Source organism: Myotis brandtii, unplaced genomic scaffold (assembly GCF_000412655.1).
Source record: "Myotis brandtii unplaced genomic scaffold, ASM41265v1 scaffold115, whole genome shotgun sequence".
Classification (NCBI taxonomy): domain Eukaryota; kingdom Metazoa; phylum Chordata; class Mammalia; order Chiroptera; family Vespertilionidae; genus Myotis; species Myotis brandtii.
The window spans coordinates 3,584,107-3,610,565 of record NW_005353967.1 but is presented as its reverse complement, the minus strand read 5'-3'; positions in this window follow the sequence as shown (position 1 = coordinate 3,610,565).

Genomic DNA, 26,459 nt, shown 5'->3' with positions numbered 1-26,459 from the left:
GGGTGCCTGGCCAGCCTGGATGAGGGGCTGATGGCTGTTTTTAGGCTGCCCGCAACCCCTTTAGGGTGGGGGTCCCCACTGGGGTGCCTGAACAGCCTGGATGAGGGGCTGAGGGCCATTTTCAGGCTGGCGAGTGACTGAAGCTCCCAACCTCTCCTTTTTTTCTTTCATTCTGGGATTTATTTACCTTCTATGGCTGTCACTGGAGCTGAGAGCCGGCTTTAGCTCTGAGGCCGGCTCCAGCTTGAGGCCTCGGCTGCTGAAAGCAGCTATCTGGGCTTTGTTTAGCTTCTATAATTGCAACATTGTTGCATCCGGAGCTCAGAGCTGGGCTGCCGCAGGCCAGGAACGTTGGCTTCCTCCGTCACTAGAGCAAGCCTCCTGTTCCCTTCAGCTGCCTGGCTGCTGGCCGCCATATTGGTTGGCAGTTAATTTGCATACCCTGCTGATTAGCCAATGGGAAGCATTCGGAGGTATGTTCAATTTGCATCTTTCTCTTTTATTAGTGTAGATAGTTGATCATGTATGGAGTCCATATTTTTCTGTTAGTCAGACTTTTTTCCTTAACTGCAGCAACATTATCAGCCTGATATATCCGGCAAAGGAGAAGAATGCAATGGAATTACAGTCCTCTGTCAAAGCAAAAATTGCACTGGATAAGGCTAAACAGGCAAAGAAGACTTTATTCAAGGCTTTTGCAATAGAGGACAGAAACCAAAACTCACTCTCAACTCAACTCTGCTGAAATACAGGGTCAAATGGGGCTTATTTAATCAGCTGAAGTGAATTTGGGGAAAAGTATGAAACAATGTCAGGGGAGAGGCTGACCAATGGGGTGTGTCCAGCACACTCAGTTATTCTTGCATCTGAACATGTTTCTCTTTCTGTGATTAGGCCATCTGTGTTTGCTAATTGTCACCCTTCAAAGTTAGGTCTGTAGAACATCATCTGAGAGTGAGAGGAGAGAAGGCAGCAGAAAGAGCACAGGCAGCAATCAGTTGCAGGAAGGAGACAGTGATTCTAGACTTTGGTCCTGGACGCCTCTGCAGTCTCCACACAAAGATGGAAGGTTACATCAGTGGCTAAAGGACTAGTAAATATAGCTAATGTTCATTAGAACAATAGAAGAGGGCAATGATGGAGGATGCAGGTTGAAGTCAGTGATCACTTTTGAGGATGTAACAGACTAGACACAGAAAGACATACTGGCCCAAAGGGCACAATTATGTGCAATTTCTCCAGCAACGCTCTGAAGTCAGTGTATGAACAAATCAGATGGCCAAAATGTTGAAGTTGTTTTCACCCTAGCAATGAGAAATGTACCACAAAGAACACATCTGATTATCTACCACCAGGGGCTTGTTGAGTGTTTTGTTATTGTTGTTGTTGTTGTTGTTGTTGTTATTTAATATATTTTTATGATTTCAGAGAGGAAGGGAGAGGGAGAGAGATAGAAACATCAATGATGAGAGAGAATCATTATTTGGCTGCCTCCTGCATGCCCCACACTGGGGATCAAGCCTATAACCTGGGCATGTGTCCTGACTGGGAATTGAACAGTGACCTCCTGCTTCCTAGGTCAACACTCAACCACTGAGCCACAATGACTAGGCATTTGTTGAGTGTTTATATCATGAGGTCTTAGCTGGAGCATGAGAGATGGACAAGGCAGAGATGGAAAACGGAATGTTGGCATTAGCAGAAAGACAGTTGTCACTTCCTCCCAATCTCCTTCAATGGAAAAGCTCCAATAAATGTTCTACAAGAACATTTGTAGTCCCCTCTGGCCAGTTTTCATTCACTTGCTCTTTCCCAAGGAGATAGTTTGTTACTGTTAGATCTGAGGTGAAGGTCACTGGGATGAAGTTGGATTGGGGTCCTTTGGCTTGCTGCACCCTCTCCTGGATTTGCCTCTCCTCAAGCAAGCCCTTCCCCTCCCTGCTTCCTCCTCCAGACCATCAACTGAGCAATGCAGGGCTTTCTGCCACACTCAGCATCCCTCCATGAGAAGCCAGCATGGCATTCGGGCGAGAGGGAGTTGGGTTCAGAACACTCAGATACAGACATTCTTCTCCAATGCAGCATTGCTATTGAAAGCTACTATTTTAATATTCTTTTCCAATAAGCAGTGCTTCACATGCTACTACATTGCTCACAATTCTGAAGTGCAAGAGGATGAGGGGTGATGTGGATGCCTGGTAGCACTTCCAAAATGGGCAAAAACCCTTCTCAGAAATACCTATACCAGTATTTGACTCAATAACCAGCAGATGGGAATTTGGAAGGAAATCTTTAGGATTCTTTCTACCACACCCCAAATGCTCTTTCCTAAAGCAGACATTGACATAACAATTCTAAATGGTATGAACCTAACATCAGCTTGCAAAAGTGTGAGAGATAAAAATTGACAGTACAGCCGAAACCGGTTTGGCTCAGTGGATAGAGCGTCGGCTTGCGGACTGAAAGGTCCCAGGTTCGATTCTGGTCAGGGGCATGTACCTGGGTTGCGGGCACATCCCCAGTAGGAGATGTGCAGGAGGCAGCTGATCGATGTTTCTCTCTCATCGATGTTTCTAACTCTCTATCTCTCTCCCTTCCTCTCTGTAAAAAAATCAATAAAATATATTTTTAAAAAAATTGACGGTACAGGTAGGAGAAATAGACAAATATACTATAATCGTTGCAGATTTAAGAACCCTCTATCAGCAAATGTGAAATCAAGCAGGAATAAGAAGATAGTTGACCTGAACAACACTATCAATTATCATCAGCTAATAGACTTTTATAAACTACTCCATCCACTGAGAGCAGAACGCACATTCTCCTTAAACTCACATGGAACATTCAGCAAGACAGATCACATTTTTTACCATAAAATATACTTTTAACAAATTTAAAAACTCAAAATCATACAAAGTATGTTCTCAGACAACAATGATGTTAAACTAGAAATCAATAACAGAAAGATAGTTGGGAAATTGTCTAACACGCTTAATTTGAAAATTAAACAACACCCTTCTAAAATAACATAGGTCAAAGGTAAAGTCCCAAGAGAAATTTAAAAAATATTTTGAGCTACCTGATGATGAAAATAAAACAGCATAAGTTGTGAGACTTAGCAATACTCCACTCTAAAGCATAACACCCTACTCAGTAAGTGTTTTACATAGTGACTTTCTTCCAAAGAGGACAGTATGGAAAGGGGAAAATAGAGTAAATTTACTGTGAAAAAACCTGAAAACATTCCCTCAGCATGAAGATCAAGGTCAACACCAACAGTGATAACTCATATCGATAGTATGTACCTTGATATGATGGGATGAAAATGGCACTTTATCTCCAGAGCCTTGCTCCCCAAATCCTGTAATCCTCAAAACTGTCAAGGTCATCAAAAACAAGGAAGGTCTGTGAAACTCTCACAGCAAAAAGGAAGTCAAGGAGACACAAGCATTAAATACAACGTGGGATCTTGGATGGGATCCTAGAACATAAAACAGAATTGGGTAAAAACTAAGACAATCTGAATGTGGTACGCACTTTGTTAATAATAATGTGTCAGTATTGTTTTATTAAATGTAACAAAAGTGTGGTACTGACATAAGTTGGCTCTTAATGAGAGGGGAAATTGGGTGTCAGATATACTGGAACTCTGTACTGCCTTAACATTTTTTCGGTAAATCTAACACTAGTGTAAAATAAAATACATATTTAAAAATAAAGAGGATACCTCTGAAAGACTGGATGATTGCCCCAAAGAGACTGGGGTAAAATGAAAGAGCCTTTTAGACAGGACAAAAATACTGTTACTTTGAATATTTAATCTTCTGAGTAGAAAGAGACTCATAGAAAATTTGGGTTCAATAATTAAAATTTTGTATTTGTATAACTGAATCATCACATTTAACTTTTAACCAAACTGAAGTTAAATTTTTAAAAATATTTTTCTTCCAAAATGAAGTAACAAGTGAAAAGATATATTTTATATTTCTTTCTAGGTTTATCTGTACCCTTTAAACACACATGATTTTATTTATTGAAGTAAATAAATCATAAATAAATAATAAAAATGACTGTATAATAACTTTTACCCTCTGTGTTAATTCTCTTGAACTGTAATTAATGAACCTGTTTGTTAAAGGTTTTCTATGTAATCCAATTATCACTATCTTAACTATTATCATCATCATCATAACAAACACTTCTATAATGCTACCTGGGTCAGGCATTTATATGATTAATTCCATTAATCCATTCAAACACCATAAGGGGTATATATCATGGGAAAACTAAGGCACAGATGGCCTGGGTAACTTTACAGGTAAAACAATTACTGATGGAGCTAGGATTCATCTGCTGTGTTCTAGAGTGCATACTTATATACACCATTCAATCTTGCCGTTCATGAACAGCCTGACCCAAATGACAGCATGCTCACTTTTCGGAAAACAACGTATCCGTCACTAGTTGGCTACATTATGGGCCAATCTGGGAAAAGCACCTTTCACTTCTGTGCTATAGTAAATAACAAAATGGGATTTCTTGAACAGCCTCAATTACTGGACCATAGGAGGACTTTGGCTACATATGGGCAGTGTCAGAGCATAATCTCATGTACTTAACATTAAAGTGTTGGGCATGGAAATGGTAGTGAATCGTGCTGGGTCTGCTCCTCCCAATGACTCCCTCACCCGAAAAACATGTGTTTGGCAGCTGGGGGAATGTGTTAGTTCAAAGGAAGTAATAAAAGTCAGAGAAAAAGAAGGCAGATATGCATTTTTTATTTATTTACTTATAGCATATGTTAAATAATTGTAATGTGTTTGTTTCCATGTTTCGTTACTAGGAACTTTTACCTTATCTCCAAAGAACAGAAGACAGCCAAGTCACAACATGTCTTGCCTCTTTCTAAATAAGTCATTTATGAGCAGCCGGTGTAATGCTGACTCTGACTATATTAGCAGCAAATCCTGGCTACTTAAAAACTGGGAAAATAGCTTCCAGACACTTAATAACTACCAGACTGGTTCTATTGGAAATGACTTGGTAAGCAATACCTGTTACTCAGCTTGTCAGGGCTATACCGTGTGGACAGACCCTCCTCCTGCACTGAGGATCAGACACTCTGAAGAGGGATTGTCTCCACTCTCAAATTCTGAAACGCTGTTGGCCAATTTTGAAAGAACCAACCCCTACATAGACCCAAGGAAGCAGTCAAAAAAAATGGATTTATGTTCTTTTTAGAGTTAGAACAGTACAAGGGAAAGGATGTGGCTTTAAATATGGGAACAGTGACTCCAACACCTGCTTAGTGACTGGAAACTAATCATTTCATCTTCACGAGTCTCAACAATCTCACCCAAAAATTTGATATGATAAACTACACCCTGAGAGTCAACAGAGAGTGATAATAAATGTGTTGAAATAATCAGCCATGATAATAAATAATATTAAATATTAACTTAATTTATTTATATTGCTTTCTCTACTACACCCCCACATATTTGAGATGAAATTAGATCTAGGTGAATTTTAACAGTAGGTAGACCTCATGGTATTACTTAGAAACAATACTTGATGGGGAAAGACTTAGAAACAAAGACTTGCTGGAATGTGACAGAGAAACAAGTGAGTGCATAAGCCACCTTGAGACTTTCTCTCTTGCTCTAAGTAGATGCACGCTTCATTCCTATGGTTAAACTTGAAAGGACGTAAGTAGATAGGCAGAAATAGCTATGGAGAGTTGGAATATAGTTTGTTGGAATAGTCAGTAAAAAAGTCTGCAAGATATTCCATAGCCAGGCCAAAGAGTGTCTTCAATGAATATCATTCTATATAATATGGATGACAACATGAGGACCACTCTGATACCTACTAAACTCTCAGGGTAGTTCATTGCTTGCTTGCCTTCTCACATATAATCTTAAAACTAACCTATGAGATGTAACCAGTTTCCACTTGATAGATGAGTAAACTGGAGAACCATAAGATGAAGCACCTGTCCAAGTTCAGTGGGGATGACAGCCCTGTCCTGCCCAGAGCAGGAGTCTGAGCTCCTGACCAGGGTGGCCCCTGCCCCCAGCATTCCCCAGGCCCTGAGCATTGTGAGGACAGTGAAAATGGCTTATTCACATTTGCTTTGTTGTAGCCCAGCAGCCCAGGCTGCCAAATCATAAATATTTGTTAGATGAATGCTGTCTAGGTTATAACTATTCAACCCAGGCAATGTCATGATAAAATGGGTGCTTGGGGAGCATTAGTCTGATAGAGTGCAGGTTGGTTGGACCAGAAATGTGGGAGTGGAGATGAAAACCAGAAAGATGTCTTAGGAGACTATTACAGTGGACTGGTCTTATGACATCTGAGGCAGCCAGAGAGCTTAGCTCTCCCTTTTCCATTTCATATAACACAGCTTGAGGAAGCCACAGAGCCTACTGTATGGGGCCAGTTTGTACAACCATCACTGACTTTCCATACCTTATTTTTTTTCTCTGTGGAGTTGGAGACCCTTCTACCTCAGTAGCTGCTCCTCAGTGGTGAGCATTTATTCCAGCTGCTCTGCAAAATGTCATAAGGAGATGCCTGTGTTGACAAAAGAAGACCACATTCATGCTACATATCCAATTACTTAAATATATATACTTCAATGTGGGGTGGGGGGACAAGAAGAGATAAACCAAAAAACTTACATACTTATATGCGTAGCCCATGGACACGGGCAATAGGGTGATGAAGACCTGAGGGAGCGGGGTGTATAGAGAATAGGTAGGAGGGTAAAAGGGGGGGATGGGAGACATCCATAATACTACAAACAATAATATATTTTTTAAAAAAAGAATAAAAGAGACTATAACATTTGTTACACCAATTAATTGCTATTTGTTTATATGCCCCTTGCTCATGTAATACTTTGAAGTCAGAAGCTCAATGAAACTCTGCTGTATGGTCAGAATGTGGTCAGAATGTGAAAGATAATCAGTAAGTATGTACTAAATAAAAGAATTGAAGTGTGCAAATTATGTGGTCATTTTTCCTTTTTGTGGTAGGCAGAATTCAGATGTCCCCCCAAGATTTCACTCCCTGGCATTTGCACATCTTCACCCAGTTATTCAATAAAACACAAATCTAAGTGCCGCTGCAGGGGAATTATTCATGCAATTAAGGTCCCAAATAAGTTGACTTTAAATAAAAGGAGATTACTTTTCAGGGGATGGACATAATCAGGTGAACTGATTATTTAAAAGGAACTGAACTCTTCCTGATAGAAGAGATTTCAAAGAACGAGAGGCATTTAATGAGAGAAAGGTCTTTCCATTTTGGCTATGAAGATAGAGGGGGGCATGTGGTGAGCAATGGGCATAGGTTCTAGGAACTGAGAATGGGTCTGAGCTGACAGCCAACAAGGAAATGGAAACCTCCGTCCTACAACCACAGAGAGCAAAGTTCTGCCAATAATCTGAACAAGCTGGGAAGTGAATTCTTCCCTGGAGATTCCAGAAAGGAACATGGTGCAGCTAACGCCTTCATTTTAACCTCATGGGACTCTGAGGAGAGAATCAGCCATACCATGCCCAGACCTCTGACCTAGAGAACTATGAGCTGATAGATTATAGTTTTTTTTAAGATGTTAAGTTTCTGGTAATTTGTTTTGCAGAAAAAAAATTTAGCATGCTTGTTTCTAACTGTATCATGCTTGATAAGAATAATGCATGTCCTTGAAAATTTCAAGGCATGCCTTACAATTAAAGGCAGATTGTAAAATACCCAATACTTCCTCAGGAAGGGCACCCTAAATGATAGCAAGAAATGCTTTGCATCACCAAGCATTCATGTTATTAAGAACAGTTTAAAAATGTTAAAATGTATAAAAAGTTATGACATTCTACCCAATTCTATTAAAAACAATATGTAATGTTCCATTAGAAGCTTTAAACTGGATATTTGGGGATTTGGGTTTTGGCCACCCATACAGCCCAGTAAAGCAGTGATTTTTTGTTCTGACTGCAAGGTTATTCACAGGTCTTCAGTCAATGTCAGCTTCAAAAGTCTGTCATCCTCAGCCAATTTTTTTTCCATTATAGAAATTACAAAGAGTTTGTCAAACACCAGCATTTGCGTCAAGAGTTACAGGCTAGAGAGAAACAACATGTCCTTTAGCCTTTTATACTAGAAACCACCTAAAATTCATGACTCCACATTAAGGTTATTTCAACCTCCACTGTATCAAACTACTTGAGTAAGACTGTTTGTTTAACTCATAATTTCCATAAATTGCCAGCAATTAAAAATAAAACAACAATAAGAGATACCCAGGAACAAAGTTGGTAAATGTCAGGAAAATATGTTAGTAAACAGCAATTAAATTAGGGGCTGGTTTTTAACTTTGAGCCATTCAGAGTCAATCAGTTACTTTAAGGACTAACTTGAAGCTGCTTTTTGAAGTGTGCCTTTTATGCAAATTAGGGCAATTATATTTAGCCACTGAGCTTGGATCACTTGCAGGGGAAATTGTTCCCTCCTTCCTATATTGAATGACAAGATTTCTTGGTCATCCTCTGTCCTACATCAAAAGAGATCCCTTGATTAGTGGGTAATGCCACTAGAATAAAACCAATAGGTCTTCTCCAGCCAGTGTGGCTCAGTGATTGAGTGTCATTGACCTATGAACCAGGAGGTCATGGTTAGATTCCTGGTCAGGGCACATGCCGGAATTATACACTGGATCCCCAGTAGGGTGTGTGCAGGAAGCAGCCGATCAATGATTCTTTCTCATCATTGATGTTTCTATCTCTCTCTTCCTCTCCCTTCCTCTCTGAAATTAATAAAAATATTTTTTTAAAATAGGTCTTAGCTAAGTGCCTTTTATGGATGTTCTGCTTATGAAGCCGTGAATTGAGGCAAGCTTTTCAACTCTTTGAAAAGATTTCAGATGAGCTTCCTACCTATACCTATACCTAAACATAAACCTATATCTATATGTACATCCACCTACACCCATGCTCACACCTGTGCTATACCTACACCTATTCCTATACCTTTAACTCTATCTCTAAGAGTCGTTTTGAGGATGAAGTAAGAGGCAGTCTCATGTGTATGACACCTGACATCTAGTAGTATCTCCAAAAATGTTGCCTCTGAAAAGGTTCCCTGGTCAACTTACAGTAGATGCATTTCAGCCACTGGGAAGTGGTCGTTGTTAGACTTTGTAGAGAATGGGCGATCAAAGTGCAATTTGCAGTGATTGTTTCCTGGTCACAAACTGTCCTAGTTCTCGAAAGACAAGCATTTGATTTGGCTTTATTTTAGTTAACACACATTTGACCCTGTGATCAAATAGCCTTGTTCACTCTCTTCTTGGCACTGAGTGGTACTTTCTCACCCTTGTCAGGAACAAGGCCCAATTCCTTCTCCTATCCTCCAGCAGCCAGAATGAGCAGCAACACACTACCATGGAAAAGGGGCATGGCCAGGAGCCTGATGTCCAGAAAGGACCATTTCCCCAGGGCAGCCAGGAGATACCTGGAAGCTACAAAGATAAGCAAAAAATAGTCTAGCCTCTTCTGAACATTGCATTCCCTCCTGGGAGAGAGGTAAAATATTCCTATAGCATTAGCAATGGGAGAAGGCCAGACAAAGCTTGTCCCTCAACACCCAGAGAAATAGCTTCTGCTCACATTTGGGCAGCTGAGTCCAAAAAAAAAAATCACAGAAGAAGAAGACGTGATATTTTTATTAGAACTTGAAGAGAGTTTTTTCAAGCAGCTTGAGGTGAAAGGCACTCCTGGTGGAAGGCACAGCGGCTGCAAAGCTCTGAGGGCCAGATTCAGTCAAGCTGACAAAGGGTAGGCAGAAGAGGAAGGCTATTTAAAGTACAGAAGCAACAGAGGGATCTATGGTGTACACTGTTATGTAAGGTCATCCAGCATAGACTATGCGCTTGCAAATATTAATCTTCTCTAATGGTAGGGCATTTCAACTCCATTTTATATGTTGCGGGGTTTATTAACACGAGGTTATTCCAACAACTACATTCTGCAGAACCTCAGCTATTTAATTGCTTGCAATTATCATTCCTGGCCAAATTGCCTATTTGGAATTAAGCAAAGGTGCAGTCAAAAATTCTCCCAAAAAAATAAAAAGCTGCACATAAAATCCATAAGATTAATGAAGTGCAAGTGAAGGTTTAATAACTTCTCCTGCTTTGCACCAATAATATTAGATTGGTTCATTCTTTTGAACCAATCTAATATTATTACATTGACAAGAGCAATCACAGGTATTTTCTTTATAAGATCTCTTATTTCTATGCTCAGATCCCCAGTAATCACAGTTTTATCTCCATTCCAGACCCGTCACATAAATGAGTCTATTAAAAAGTACTCAACTCTACTTCTTCCTATTGTTTCATGTGTTAGTTCAAATGATGTTTGAATAAACAGCATATGTCTAATACTAAGGATTAAATGTTTCCATTTTCTTAAATTTCCTTGGCTTGGACTCATGCTGCACAACTGTGCTTGGTTCAGGGCTTAGTTATGCTCCCTCAGTACCAATAAACCTGAGTAAAAATATCCATCTAATTGGAACCTTCTTTAGGATGTTTTTTTGATATTTTAAGAGTGTATGGTTTTCATACCAAATAGAGAACATGCTGTCCAATGTACCACAGCATGTTTCCCAGTCCTGGACAGCAGGGCCCAGTTTCCCCTCTGCCCATAGCTCTATAAACAGAGTCTAGAATGTTTAAAGCAAACAGGAGGAATGCTGGTGTGGCGATCCTCACACAAGGACTCATCATGCTCACCATGGATTCAGCCACTCACCCAAGGACCCCAGCCCTGCAGACATGAGGCTGCCATCTTGTTAATGTGCATTTGAAGGACTGGTCTTGCTGTTTGTATTCTTTGAGTGCTTCTTTTGTGAGACTTAAAGATCAACAACCCCAGAATGTGTGGACTGTTATCTGCACCATTAAAACTAGAAAAACAGCCCTGGACAGTTTGGCTTTGTAGTTGAAGCATCAGCTCTCAGACTGAAGGGTGGTTCGATTCCTGGTCAAGGGCACGTACCTTGGTTGCAGGTTTTCCAGCTCTGGTAAGGTCACATGCGGGAGGCAACCAATCGGTGTGTCTCTCTCACAGAGATGTTTCTCTCTCTCTCTCTCCTCCCCTCCTACCTCCCTTCCATTCTCTTTCTAGAAATCAATGGGGGAAATATCCTCTGGTAGGGATTTTAAAAAATTAAAATTAGAAAAATAACCAAGAAGAAATGCACATCAAAAGTTACATAAAAAAGTGATGAGTGGATTAATGTATGAATGGATGAATGAAGAAATGAATAATTCAGCCAAAGTAACTACCTGAGTTTGGACCACACCACATCTTGGAATTCTAAATAGATAAATGATACAGATATTTGTTCACTCTCATCATTTCCCCTTTTATAAAAGAGTAAACATACTAGTAGACTGAGAATTCTGATGTAGTTTGCAATTTTATTCCTCAGAGGTAAAATACGGAATGATTATTGTGTTTACTATCATCAGCTACTAAATTATACCATGTTTAATAAAAGAGTGTTATCATTACTACTTCATACTTTTCAAAATATTTTACAACTCTTATCTCACTTTATAAAGAGAAAGAGGATTTCATGTCTTCAATTAATCTTCAAGTTTTCATCTATTACACTTTCCTTCCTTTATATATGTTTTGTTTTATCCAGAAAAAAAAATGCTATTCCTCTCTTGTGGAAGCAATTTTTAAAATCACCAATTATAATAGAGACTTCCTTTGTTACATGTCCATAGACATTTTCATCAGGTTTTCAGAACCCATGCTATCCTAATCCAGAAGCTGGATGTGGGACAAGCATTACTTCAACACCCAAAGTGCTGCCATAGGAAACAAATCAAAGCAAAGAGGGGAAAAGCCATAATGAAACCAAAGTCTCATTAAATCCTGACAGCGAGCTCATTATTCCCAAGTAGCTCTTACTGGAACAGCAGCAAATGTGAATGGGAAACACCACAGACAAGATGCTGTGTTGCTGTGTTGCTGGATGGTCTCTGGAAAGAATTATATTTTGGGTACAGAGCTCACAGTAAGAGGCTAGAAACTGGACTTGGGCACCTCTCATTTCCTCCAAGTCAGACTCTGAGTAGAATAGTGACTGTGGTGGGGGAGGGAGGAGGTGTGTATGTGTGTGTATGCTGGAGAGAGGCTTGGCCAGCTCAAATCAGAAGGAGAGAATATTAGAGCTGGAAAGGCCTGGAATCTGCTCATTCAATCCTGCCCCCTGCCCTCCTCTAGAATTCACTCTACATTGTCCCACATATGGCCCTCCAGCCTTGGCTTGAATATGCTTCACAAAAGTGATTTACCACCACCTCATGGAGGTGGTTTGTAGCCACAAATTCCTTATAGTGAAGCCATGACCTGATTCCAAATGAAGTGCATCAACTTGTACTCATTATGACCCATGGAACAGTGGGTACCATTCAATTCTATTCATATTCTGATCCTGTCTACTGAGGTGACCTGTATCCAAGGCTCTTCACAGTGTGTGGCCCCCTATCCATCCTCATGTCCTTCACTGCAAGCATTCTTTGTGGGTGCGTGGAAGTGAGAGGCCATGCTGCTCTGGGTGGGAGCAGCCAGCCTGCCTGGCTCAATCACCTTAAAATCAAAACACTAGCACTTCTGTAAATGCACACTCATGTTTTATAAGCTTTGATCTGGAAAAAGTGTTAAACTTGATTTCTGGCAAGCTTGTGAACAAGTACCCAAAAATTTCTAGAAGCTCCCAAGTTTACATTGTCCAGGTATATTTCATTCTGCTTTCTTGGTCCCAGTTCCCTTGTTTTGAATAATTTGGAAGTTCAAGTCTGTCATCTTCTCTATCAGCTATCTCTCCCCAGTTGTGTCATGTGAAAAATCTTATAAGCATGTGTGTGTGTGTGTGTGTGTGTGTGTGTGTGTGTGTGTGTGTGTCTGTGCTTTGATTCAAACCACTGAATAGAAGTTAACACATGATAAAGAACAGGACAAATTATATGTGCTTTAGGGTTTTCTCCTCTGATTGACACCAATTAATTAGTAGCTGTCTCTAAGTAGCTTGTTAAGGCAGTTCTGACCTATTGATTTGTGGTTTCATCAAATGCAAAAGAATATCAAAAGGACAGCCACATGCAGGACTAAAGTAGGAAGCCCAAATTCTAAGACATTTTTCTGATGCACCAATGGAATTAGTTCCTTACGTTCAAGTATCACTCTTCATTAGTCTTTAGGGAGCCTGTACCCAGCAAAGCACACTTACTAAACATGCTGCTCTTTGTGAAACTAATTGAGCCAGATCTTGTTACTGCTACTCCTTTATAAGTGATCATCAGCCTGTTAATAATTACCTTGTCAATGTTGTTCCTGATCAATATTGAACTGATTGGCCCATTGTCTCTGGAATTATTTCTTTTTCCAGTTTTGAAATTGGAAAATATTTGCCTCCTACACTTACCTAGCTCCTCTCCACAATTCAGTATTTTTTCATGGAAAAATAATTCATCTGTCATATCTTTACATACTCTGCACACACCCTCAAGCACTGAGTTAGCTATAACTTTTGTGGAGCTGAAGTCTTGCACATTCCAAGAGTATCTGGTCACTTTCTTTCTTGTAATCCCTCTAACGGTGCAGAGCCTTTTTGCTGACACCTCTGTACTGTCCAACCTGAATGCTATCTTCTAGTCGAAGATGATGAAAATCAAAAAGTGCTCAAGAGGATCTGCCCTCTCTTTGTCCTCTCTTAATATTACAAATTTCCCCAAGAGTAGACCCATCCTTTATTCTTCTCTATCTGCTCTGCAGATATCAAGTGATTCCATCGCCTGGTTGACAATAAAGTGGAGGGTTCCTCAGAAAATAAAAAGTGGGAAGAACTTTTTAGAAAGATATCTTCCTCACTTTACTTTTTTTAAAGAACAAAAAAATTTTAAAAAGCTAAAAAGCACTGAATGAGGTGGGCTTTTTATAACTTGTAAAAATATATTTTGGAACTAGATGATGAATATATAAATTACATCTTCAAAATCTGAATCTATCAAAAAGATGTATAAAAATTAAATGTTAAATTTGTATGTTAAATATTCTATTTGTTCTCATTGATCATATTATTCAGAACCTATAAAAATAACCAACTAATTTTAATTATCATCATTATTAATTGAAATATAAATAATTACTTGAAAGTTAGTTGCAATATTGTAAAAGAAAATGTCAAAAACAACATGTGCATATTCCTTTTTGTGTGAACATGCATCTCTCAGAGGGACCTGAGCTGGAATAATTTCCTATGCCAGCTATTTTTCCAAGATCCTGACTTGTTTGGAATAACTTTTGGTAATTGGTTCCTATTCTTCTGGCAAGCCACCTGTAAGCTAAGGCGGAAGCTAAGGAGGAGGAATGAAATGGGTGGAGTTGTTTATGTTTTTTTACCATTACTTCATTACACTGCAATGCAAGCTCTGAACTCCTGAGTCCACACATTTTTTAATAGGGTTGTGGTTGATTTATTGATTTCATTTAGGTCAAGCAATCAGAAGGTTGTTTTTTTTCAAATTTAAAATTTGAGTAGACTCTTTAGAGAAATCTTGAATTTGGGATATTTATCAGTGATTTAAAACAGCAATATTAGTCAATCTAAAGTTTCAGAGAGACATATTTGGTTAAGGGATATACCAGTGCCCTCAAGTAAATATTAACTTTGCTTCTATTATATCAGTGTAATCTAGGTAAAACCCAAGGCATTCATTCTACTTTGCTTCAAGATTTAATATGTAATTACAAGAAAAGGAATTGTTTTTTATTTTGATGTTTGTTGCTCTTCAACACCTATTCTATATTTTGCGTTGAATTTCGAGATAAGTCTAAGTCTAACGGGAGGTAATCCATGTAGCACTGTGCTCTGGTTATGTGACAGAATATGGAGTGGACAGTGCCCAGCATACCTTAGTAATGCGGTCCACACCCAGTGGAAGATGGTCTAGAGCAGCGGTTCTCAACCTGTGGGTCGAGACCCCTTTGGGGGTCGAACGACCCTTTCACAGGGGTCGCCTAAGACCATCGGAAAACACATATATAATTACATATTGTTTTTGTGATTAATCACTATGCTTTAATTATGTTCAATTTGTAACAATGAAAATACATCCTGCATATCAGATATTTACATTACGATTCATAACAGTAGCAAAATTACAGTTATGAAGTAGCAACGAAAATAATTTTATGATTGGGGGTCACCACAACATGAGGAACTGTATTAAAGGGTCACGGCATTAGGAAGGTTGAGAACCACTGGTCTAGAGGGTCTCAATGGCACTTAAACAGCCTTCAGGTGACTCTGCTCCATGCCGAACTTTGGGAACCACGGATCTCAGTCACATGTGTAAAGTGGACCGAACCATTTTGCTGGAAGCAGCTTAATTAAAGACCAGCACAGAAAACATATATGTATATGAATTATTGTAAGAAAAACAGGAACAGGGGAATCTGATTTTTATATATACCAGGGATAAAGATTGACTCAATATTTTTTCAAGGCCAAAAGTAAAAAATTGTTACAAGAACTAAGATGATTGTGGAGGGGTAACAACATTATCCAACAGTTTATGTTCTTTTGGGTGACTTCCCATTACAAAGAGCGTCAGACCTTTCTCAAGGATATGTGCATTGTCTTCAAGGATCTGCTAGTCTCTTATCATAGAATCAGTTAACAACTAGCTGCAGCGAACATTATGTTCCAGATGTTGGGAGTAAATAGGAAAGATGGTGCAGTCAGTAGGAGATGAGAGCCAGGCTTGTGGTCCCTCTAGCACTGTGGAAAGATGGGTAGGTACACAAGAGATGTGCCTTCTTCACAGCATGCTTGCCTTTCAGACTGAAAGTCAGATCCATGAAGCCATCCCCTATGGTAACATCACAAATTAAGGCAGAAATAGTCTATTTATAAAAACAAATTTACTAAGCTAAAGTATATTCCAAATTGCTTTGGGTCCAGACTATTCTGTGGGCAATAGGTGCTCTATAAACCTAAGAGTTTATCTGCATATGCTTCAGGACATCCTCTTTCACTCAAAAGTCTATTAGGGACAATTTGTGATATAATGTTCAAAATCACTCCAATGAATTCACATATTTTTTTGCAAAAGCTTGAGTGTTCAAGAAATAGTCTTTCAGGGAGCAAGTGAAAAGTCAATGCTAGAAAAGACTCCCAGAAACCTCACAGTCCATCTGTAATTCTTTGTCCAAAGTAAACCAGGAGTAACTAGTACCCAGCCCCTTGGATTCTTAAGCTAATTCACTGCCCTTTCTTTTGCTGACCTCCTTATAAAATTGATATTGAGAAGGTAAAGGAAATAATACTAACATCAATACTGCGGTTCCATCATCAATAGTAACAAGTGTCTTCTGTGTTCCCACAGCTCTGGGCTCTTCTACAAACTCTCCACAGTGTGCTATACTTCTCCACAGCATTGCATGATTTTGATAATAATAATTAGTATTTGTGTTCTTATATATCTTTTTTCCTCCAGACTGCAAGGTCTGGGAATCAGGGATCACATAGTTTATACTCTATACTCTATTGCCCACACTAACAGTGCACCTGGCATATTGTAGGTAATCTACACATTTCTTTCAAAGTAATGACTAAATAAGTATAATTAATCATGTATTTATATTTAGCGTATATTGTAGTTCTTCACATTAGTGTTCATGCCTGGGTCTTTTGCTGGGCTGAATCAGATTCTCTCCTCACTCCCATATCTACTGCAATGTTTGGTTCCGTGGGAATAGCAAACTATTTGATTATTAAATAAATAACTCGTATGATCTAGTAATGAGTAAAGATGGCTTTTATTCTCACTTTCATTACTGATCAGGGACTTTTCAGTAAATGATTTGATATTTTCATTTTCTCAGCCAAAAAAAGGCACCATTGTACTTGTCTTTGTCTCCCTGGGATATTGTAAAGTCATATGAGAAAAATGGTGATGCAACACAAAGCCTTAAGAACAAGGTGATCTGTAATTCTGTGATAACAGCACTTCTTGTTATTATACCTCATGTCTCTTTTCTCTTTGCCGGTTTTACTCTGTATGCTTTCACTATAACAAACCGTAACTGTGATAGAACAGCTTTTGAGTTCTGTGAGTCCCTCTAGTCATCATGGAGCTTGAGAGACCCCCAACTCAGAGAATACTTCACAGTTGCAGGAATCAGTTTAATGGAAGGAAACAGGGAGAAAGATAAGGTCCTAGAAACCCTGGGACAGCTGGCAAGAGCAATGGGTTCCCACTTGTGTAAGTTGGAAAGTTGAGCCATTTGTGTTTTCAAAATTAAAAGATGGTTAATACTCCTACAGGGGGTAACGGGATAATCAGAATGGAATCAGTCTTATGTATTCTGCCTTTAGCTTTTGTTTGACTAGTTTCTTATGTATCAATTTTAAGTGTTATTTTATATTGTTATGTTGAAAGTATTTTTGTTGGCTCACTAAACCCTTTATAAAATGGTTGGTAATAAACTGTTTAATCAATTTATCAAATAAATATCTCACCAATGGCCCTCTTCATCCAAATAAGATAAATGTGACAACAGAACAGGTGACCAACTTTGTTGTCCATGGCCACCCTGGTGTGCTTTCAGGAGTCCAGAAAATCCCACTCTAATAGGAAGACAGCAACTCAAACTCTCTTCAGTATCTTCTTTTCCAATTTGAAAGTAAATTGGAGTTATCACCCACACAAGTTGATTTATCTGCATCATGTTCCCCCATGACTACATATTCTGTAGCCAATCTGAACCATTCTGTTCTCTCTCCTAATATCTAATTAAGAGTAGGTTTATCTATTCTGGAGGGCACTGTGTCTAATACCCCCAGATATCTTAGATTGGAGGAGTTTTTCTGTGGATCTGCAGCTTTTCTTGACTGACAGACAAATATAGAGCCAGTCACACAAGGACTCAGTACAACTGATGCTTCTTAAGATACTTTTTTTAAAATTTAGAGCATAGTTTAATGTGCTAGTGCTTCATGAATCATTTCTTTAAAATCACCCTAGTGTTTTGTTTTGTTCTTTCATTAATTGGTGACTATAAGCAGGTATTTGGATTACTTAACACATCCATCCTGTATGTGTCTGTTTGCTTTGTATGCTGAGCACACTGTTTAGTCTGAGGATTCACAGGCACAAACTGTTAAACAGGATGAAGGTTTCTTACAACCTGACCTGTGGGTGGGAAATGCCTCACAATGCCTGACTTGTTAATGGAGTCCATAAATGATTATCGAAAGCTTGACAGATGGTGCCTATTTTCACCAACACCCCCTTTATTTTCTAGATACACTAACTAAAGTCAACATATTATTTCTCATCAGCTGAGCACAACGTTTCAGTTGGTTCCAGGTAAGAAGGCAGTGGCTGATTCAGGGTGGCCCCTTGTAGATCAAAGGCAGATTCTCTGAAAACATGACTTGTGTGCAAAAGCCTCACAAAAATCAAGGTAGTTCTCACAGAAACAGAATTGTTTACAAACACATTCCAGAAAAATATGGGCTTGGCTGGCTTATATTTAATTTTTTTTTATTTTCTTAGAGGATGATTTCTGAACTTCACCAGGTCTCTCAGACATCCACTCAACTGTGCCAAACCAAATACAGGGCTTGCCATGCAGCCCTGCTACAAAAGTTAAAATTCTGCTTCTCTTTTTTCTCCTTAAATTAGAGAAATACATTTTTTCAAGAATAAGTTATGTACATTTTTTATCATGATTTCTGTGTTTGGGGACCAGCGCCCTATATGCCTTTGCAGTAAACAATTATTGAACTTGGTTATTTAGCACTGAACCTTGGGGTTAAAGGAGAACCTGTAGGGGTCATCCAGCTCATGTCTCTGAACTGAGGAAACAAAAACAGACTGAGTGTTTTGCTCAATATAACACTATTTGTTAGGATGAAAGAAGAATGAGAACCAGGTATGGCAGGCAGGCGAGCTGTTCACTTAATCGATGGCATTTTCTTCCTGAACACACAGTGGCACGGTGTTTTACAGGGTCCCTGGAAGTTAGGTGTGGCTACAGAATTGATTAAGTTTAAGCCAATGGACATGAGTAGATGTGAGGTACAGTATCAATAATATGCTCAGTCCTAGTCCACAAGACTCCATACCCAAGATTCTCCAGGCTCTTTCTTCATCCACTCACTTCATATAGGCAAGCATGCCCGGGGGCACAAACATGTAGTCTATAACAAGCATCTTCATTACCCTTTCAATACAGAAAAGCTTATAAAATTACACTTTGTATTTTTCCATTCCAAATAGAATATATGGCATTTAAATTATTTTTAATTTAATATCTAGTGAAATTGAGATAATATTTTATTGCATTTCACTTTGATATAATTACACTCAAAACTCCTGGGCCTTTATGAGCTCTATACTGTTTTACTAAATTATATCAAACTGCTCTGCTTTATATATTCTTCTCATTTTTTCCACTTTATTGAAACTTTCCACTTTAGATCCATTTAAGCAAAATAACCATGATTATGGAAATCTTTCTGAAGTATTACATGCTTCCCTGATTTAAAAATGGGATAGAAAATTGTTCTTCTTGTTTATGACTTCTGGGCATCTTGGCCCTCTGGTTGCTTTTGCCTTCTTGCTCTGCTCAGTGTTGAGCTGCAGGCATGGTGGCTCTGAGCTGACTTCTCCACGTTCTGGTCCATTTGCTACTGGCTGGTTGGGCTCTTGCCAGGCACTGGGGTGGGGGAAGGAGGGACTGAATGATGGAGGGAAGGGATAAGTCGGCTTTGCCTTCCTTCTGTCTGTCTCCAGTGGCAGTTGCTATGTGGTAACCCCACATTCCCAGAAAGAGCCAATGGGGTCAGCTTCAGCTCTGTTACATCCCCCCCCAATATCCACTGGCCTGGGTGCAGTAGCTTCCTGCTGATGCTAATCTCTGGATCCTTACCCTTCTCTTTTTTACCCACCCTACCTTCCCCTTCATCTGTGCAATGGTTTGTCTGCCGCAAATCCTTTCTTGTTATATCTATGTTCCAGGTTATACCCTGAGTCAGTGACCTAAGTTCATGCCTGTAAGCAACAATTTCTGTCTGAGTCATACAGACAGGGCACTTCTGTGACTCTTCTCCTGCCCCAAGGTCATGCTTTGGCCAATATTCTGATTGCTACCGTGTGCCTCCCCCTTATAGAATCCCAAGATACCTTTGCTTAGCTTGAGGAATGGGCTTCATTGTGGTACTTTGGGGACTTTCAGAAATTTTACCCTTTTTATGATGGGAATGTTGGCTTAACCTAAATAAACCAGACATATAGTGAAATGATGTCAAATTTAATAGAGAAATGTATTATCTTTCCATGTGGAGTTTTTCTTTTAGGTTAATTTGGACTCTGCTGCCCTCTCTTTTCTGCCTCCTTATCCTCCGAAATAGAGACACCATGAGTGAGGTGATTGGCTCACTGTCTTGTTTGGAAATCTGTCTGAAATAAGCATTCATCCTCTGTTCCTCTAAGTCACACGATTTCAAGGGCAGGAAGAGGCTGATGTTGACAGCTCAACTAATACCTGGCTGGTTTTAATTTAAGGCTGCTGAACAGGGAACCCATCTGTGCAAACAGCCTGATTAACATAAAAGCAGATATTTTATTCTCCATCTCTTCAACCTCTTGCTCTATCTCTTAATAGATGCCAAATGTGAAGACAGGGGAGACATTTGTTAACTCTTTCAAAACCCTATCATCAGTAGACAGAGCAAAACATCATTTTACATTTTCACCAGCCCATGTATAATTGTCCCAGGCCAGAATCCCCACATTCCTTATTGGGAATATCAAACAAAAGAGATTTAAATGCCCTGATAATTCCCATGGAGAAAGAGTGACCCTCTTTTTGGACATGTACCTTTCATACATCTCACAATAATATTAATATTTTAAATATATTTTATTAATTTCAGAGAGGGAAAGATAGATAGAAACATCAGTGATGAGAGAGAATCATTGATTGGCTGCCTCCTGCCTCCTACTGGGGTTCAAGCCCATAATCGCTGACTCCTGCACACCCCCTACTGGGGTTCAAGCCCACAATCTGTGCCCTGACCAGGAATCCAACCCATGACTTCCTGGTTTATAGGTCAACGCTCAACCACTGAGCCACGCTGGCTGAGAACAATAATATTAATTTAAAAAGAAATGCCTGTAGGAGTAAGGTACATTTTATCCACATAGGTGCTGTTCCTATGATCTAAGTTGATGCTAAGTCTTCATCTTGTTCAAGCTTTGAGAGGAAGGGCCTGGCAATCCCCTGCATCCAGGCTCAGTTCCTGAAAACTTAATGGTTGGCATTATAGAGTCAATTTATTCCGCAGAATTGCCAGAAGGTTTCATTTTTCTTCCAGCTGTTTTTATCTTAAAGAGGGGCTACTGCACCAACTGTCATAGCATCTGTTGGAGCTACTGGAAACTCATTAGGGGAGAAAGAAGTAGGTTGGGAAAGGGTAAATGTTTGGGTTGTGGTTACTGGATAAGGGCAACTCAGAGCCTTGAATATTATTCTCACTTGTTAGTTATCTAGTCCAAAGTCTTCATACCTGGAGGAAAAATATATAGTAAAATGCATAGTGAGTTACAGAACATACTGACCCACCGGTGCCTAAGAAAAATTGATGTTAGTTCTCACCCTGCCAAATGGGAGAACCTTTGACCAGTGGCCAGAAGTTGTACCAAGACAATGGCATCTGGATTTGACATTTTATATGAGATTGGAAATTCACATATAAGTCTCAAACATAAATCTAATATTGACAATTATATTTTAGATTCTAAAAAAGTATCTTGACATTATTTGGTTTTCTAAAAGGAAATTTTTTATTTTAAAACATATTTTTATTGATTTATGAGAGGAAGGGAGAGGAAGATAGAAACATCAATGATGAGAGAGAATCATTGATTGGCTGCCTCCTGCAAGCCCCCCACTGGGGATCAAGCCTGCAATCCTGGCAGGTGGCCTGACTAGGAATCGAACCATAACCTCCTGATTCATAGATCGACACTCAACCACTGAGCCATGCTGGTTGGACAAAAGGAAATTTATTAAAATGTGGCAGGCTTTAAAATTACGTACACCTTCCCCAAGATACCCACCTCCTAATTCCTGGAACGTGTCAATGTTAGCTTAAAAGACAAAAGAAGGGGGGAAATCTTTAAAGATATAATAAAGCTAAGAATCTTTTAATGGGGAGATTATTCTGGATTATCTGGGTGGGCCCTAAATGCAATCACCTGTATCTTTATGAAGAGATATTCAACTCACACAGGAGAACAGGAAGCCATGTGACCAGGGAGGCTGAAATTGGACCCATGTGGCCACAAGCTAGGGAATGCAACAGCCACCAGAAGCTGGAAGAGGCAAGAACTAATTATCCCCGGAGCCTCCAGAGGGAGTGGCCTGCTGACACCTTGTTGTTGGTCCAGTGAAACTGATTTCACACTCCTTTCTGGCTTTCAGAAAGGTGAGAAAATAAATTTCAGGTTCTTTTAAGCCACCAAGTTTATGACAGTGTATTACAACAGCAACAGGAAGCTAATACATAAACCATTAATCCCTATTTACTTGATGAGGGTAAAACCATCCCTTGCACTCTGGATACTCAGGGCCCAAAGAGATGGCCCGAGTTGCTAAAGGGCCAACTGAGTACACAGCTCACCTCTATTGCAGAGGGTGCATTGTCTAAAATAATGGATTCAACTTGTCTAAAATGTACTAAAAACAAATTTAGTGTTGAGTGACTTCGAAATGTATTCATTTGATTAAAGTGAAGACAGTAAAAATTACATGATTTTTCAAAACTACTACTTATTTTAAAAAAACATGTGTTTGAGAGTATATATGCATATACATAAATACAAATACATATATGTGAGCTTTCATCTAAAATGTTGAGAAATTATAGTTTAAAATGTTATAATTTCCTTTTTACTGGAAATTTCTAATCAATTGCTTTAATTTTCTTCACTTCCCAATATCCTCACTCAAAACCATGCAAAAATGAGAGATGAAAAGTTTTGTTTGTTTATATAGTTCTTATTTTATTGTATTGTGGAGCTCTTTTCTATCTATACTTTTCAAAATATTTCTTTCAGGTTTAAATATGGTGGGGAACATTTTCCAAGAATTATACAAGCAGTTGCTTTTCTTGTTTTATTAATTTATTACACTTGAAAGTGTATGGGCTAAATAATAAAGCATCAAACTACATAAAGTAAAACAAGTAGAAAATAATAAGAAAGTTACAAAGCTGAAAAGTATAGAAACTAAAATCAATTAGAAATAGCAACTGCTGATAATGTAAATGTTGCACTTTGGAAAAACAACAAGAGAATCCACTGAGAACTGTTATAATTAAGGAAAATATTCAGTGAGGTAAATCCTTGCAAAATCAATTTTAAAAAATATTTTGGTATATCAGTTACAACCAATTAGGAAATAAAATCTTAAAATATTAAATTACAATATCAACCAAAATATAAATTACAGTGAATTAACTTTGGCAACAAATTTATAAAACTTCCTCAGGAATTACTATGAAAAGTGAGAATTTGAATTTGCTTAGAAACTTTGGCACTGGTAACATTTTTAAGGTATAATCTGCCCTAATACAAATACTTGTCAAGCAGAAAACACACAAATGTTTGCTTTCTCAAATGGCCTCAGAATATCCACTGGAACAAAATGCCACTGATTTGTGCAAATCACTGGCTAATGGGTTAAATCTTCCTTGTAACTGAAGGGAAGATCCACTACAACACTAATCTTTAAAATACAAAGGAATCATTTTTATTTGCATTTTTTTTCCCTTGAAATACGTCAGGTTCTTTTTTGGCTTGTGCTGTACACTGTATTTACATTTCTGCTGATCCCAACCTGAGTCCCTGTTTATCCTTTTAGCATTCGACACAATGCTGTCATTTAGACGTTTGGAGGTTTACAAGTAACCGCTCCTAGCCTTTTCACTGCATGTAATTTGGCATCCTGTTTCCCATAAATGCCATGTCCGTGTTTTATGGGATTTTAAACAGGTTTAGGGAAGGATCTTGGATGGAGGTCAGCCGACTGACTGAGAGCAAAGTGGCAGAAGCCAAGAGAAAGTCCAGAGATGATTCATGGCGTGTTCACACCGTGTGGGGCTGGCACGTCGGGGGAGACAGCTCTGTGCTAGCAGACTGGAACTAAATTCTTTGACATTCCTGAGCTGCCAAAAAGTGTCATCACAGAGTTTCCTGAAGAAGCCATGAATTGGATGTCAGTGTCTCTCTACTAAAGTAGAGTTTTTGTCAGACCCCAGGAGGTCTCCTTGGACACATTTTTCTCTTTCCTCCACAAAGAAAAGCATTGACTCACAAGTGTCCTGAGTGAGGACTTCAAGCTTAGCAGGACTCCACAGGCAGTTATACTTCGGTTCAGATGGAGATCTGTTCTGTCTTCCGGCTTGGTCTTCTGCCCCACACTTCCAAGGAGTTGTGCCGCCCCTGTCAGGACTCCTGCACCCCTGTCCTCCTCCCCGTCTGCGCTGAGGTGGGCTACTGTCTCTCTGACCCCCACGAGTGGTTTCATTAGCCATGGAGAGCCACATCCCCTGTCCTGCACCTTCTCTGTCCTGTGACCCTTTTATTTCCAAGCTGATCAGCCATTACTCTAACATACACTACAATCATCCTCTTTAGCCTAAAGCAGCGGTTCTCAACCTGTGGGTCGAGACCCCTTTGGCGGTCGAATGACCCTTTCACAGGGGTCGCCTAAGACCATCCTGCATATCAGATATTTACATTACGATTCATAACAGTAGCAACATTACAGTTATGAAGTAGCAACGAAAATAATTTTATGGTTGGGTCACAACATGAGGAACTGTATTTAAAGGGCCAGAAGGTTGAGAACCACTGGCCTAAAGCAAGGTGGTTGGGGGATGTAATATCTCAATCTCACATTGTTAACATCAAATTTGCCTACACCATTAAGAGAAAGGGAAAAAAGTAAATTCTGTTATATAAATATTCACCATGTTATCTGCACCAATAGAAATACATTCCTTCTATTGATGTAATTGTTCCTCTTCCCTTTTTCATAAATACCTCTTGCCTTTGTCTCCTAATTGGAACTTTATTTGAGTTTCTACCTGAATCAGTAATCCTGAATAGCTATTCTCATTTTATCTTAAATAAATGCTTGTTGCCCTGGCTGGGTAGCTCAGTTAGTTAGATACACTAAGGTTGCAGGTTAAATCCCTGGTAAGAGCACATACAATATTGATCCCCAGTAGGTGGTGTGCAGGAGCCAGCCAATTGATGTCTCTCTCTCTCTCTCTCTCTCTCTCTCTCTCTCTCTCTCTTTCTCTCTCTTCCTTTCTCTCTCTAAAAAAATCAATAAATTTAAAAAAAAATATTTTAAGATATTAAAAACCTTATAATAAATAAATAAATGCTTGCTGCCTCTAACTTGGGCTTTTTATTTTTAGGTTATCAACACTATAAAAGTATTTAAACTCCCCTGGTAGTCATCAAGACATTTTGTCATCCACTTGTACATTTATTAAATAACGACTTAAATACTTTCCAGGTTCCTGTTACACATGAGGCTTGCTGCTAAATATTAGAGAAGATTCCGTCACACATCTGTTCATAGAATTCATAGTCAGTGAGCATTGATTAAGCACCTCAGGTGTGCCTAGCACTGGAATAGATGCTGAGAATACAGAACTCTTGCCCTTAGTAGTTTATATTCTGTGGGAGTGACAGGTAGTCAGTAGGAGACATGAAGAAGTCAATACAATTATGTCAGGTAGAGCCACATGTAACCAAAAACAAGCAAAGCAGGCGCAATAGGATGACTGCTAGTGGGAGTGGGGGCCAGGGGTAGCCTGGCCTGTGTAAGAAGGAAACCTGTCCACATGGACCAAAACTTCAACAAAAGGAAACAATAGGTAAAGTAATCATGAACTGGGATACATAATCAGGAGGGAAGCTAGGAGTTTGGGAGACAGTATGATGATAGAAAGACTTGCCCCTAAAAGGGGGGGGGGCGCGTGGGGGGCGGGCTGTGCTGATTTGGTGACCTGCAAGCTGAGAGCTGATTGTGGAGAAGGAAGCAGCAAAGCCCAGTAAAGCAGGCACAGTCCATCAGTCAACACCAGTGTGCTGAGGAGGGAAGAGCTTGGCACGTCCAAGGACCTGAGAGAAACCGGTGTGGTGAGTGGAGAGCGTACACAGAGAGGAACAGAAAGGGCTAGATGGGTCTGAACCAGCCGTGGGCAAACTACGGCCCGCGGGCCGGATCTGGCCCATTTGAAATGAATAAAACTAAAAAAAAAAAGACCGTACGCTTTTA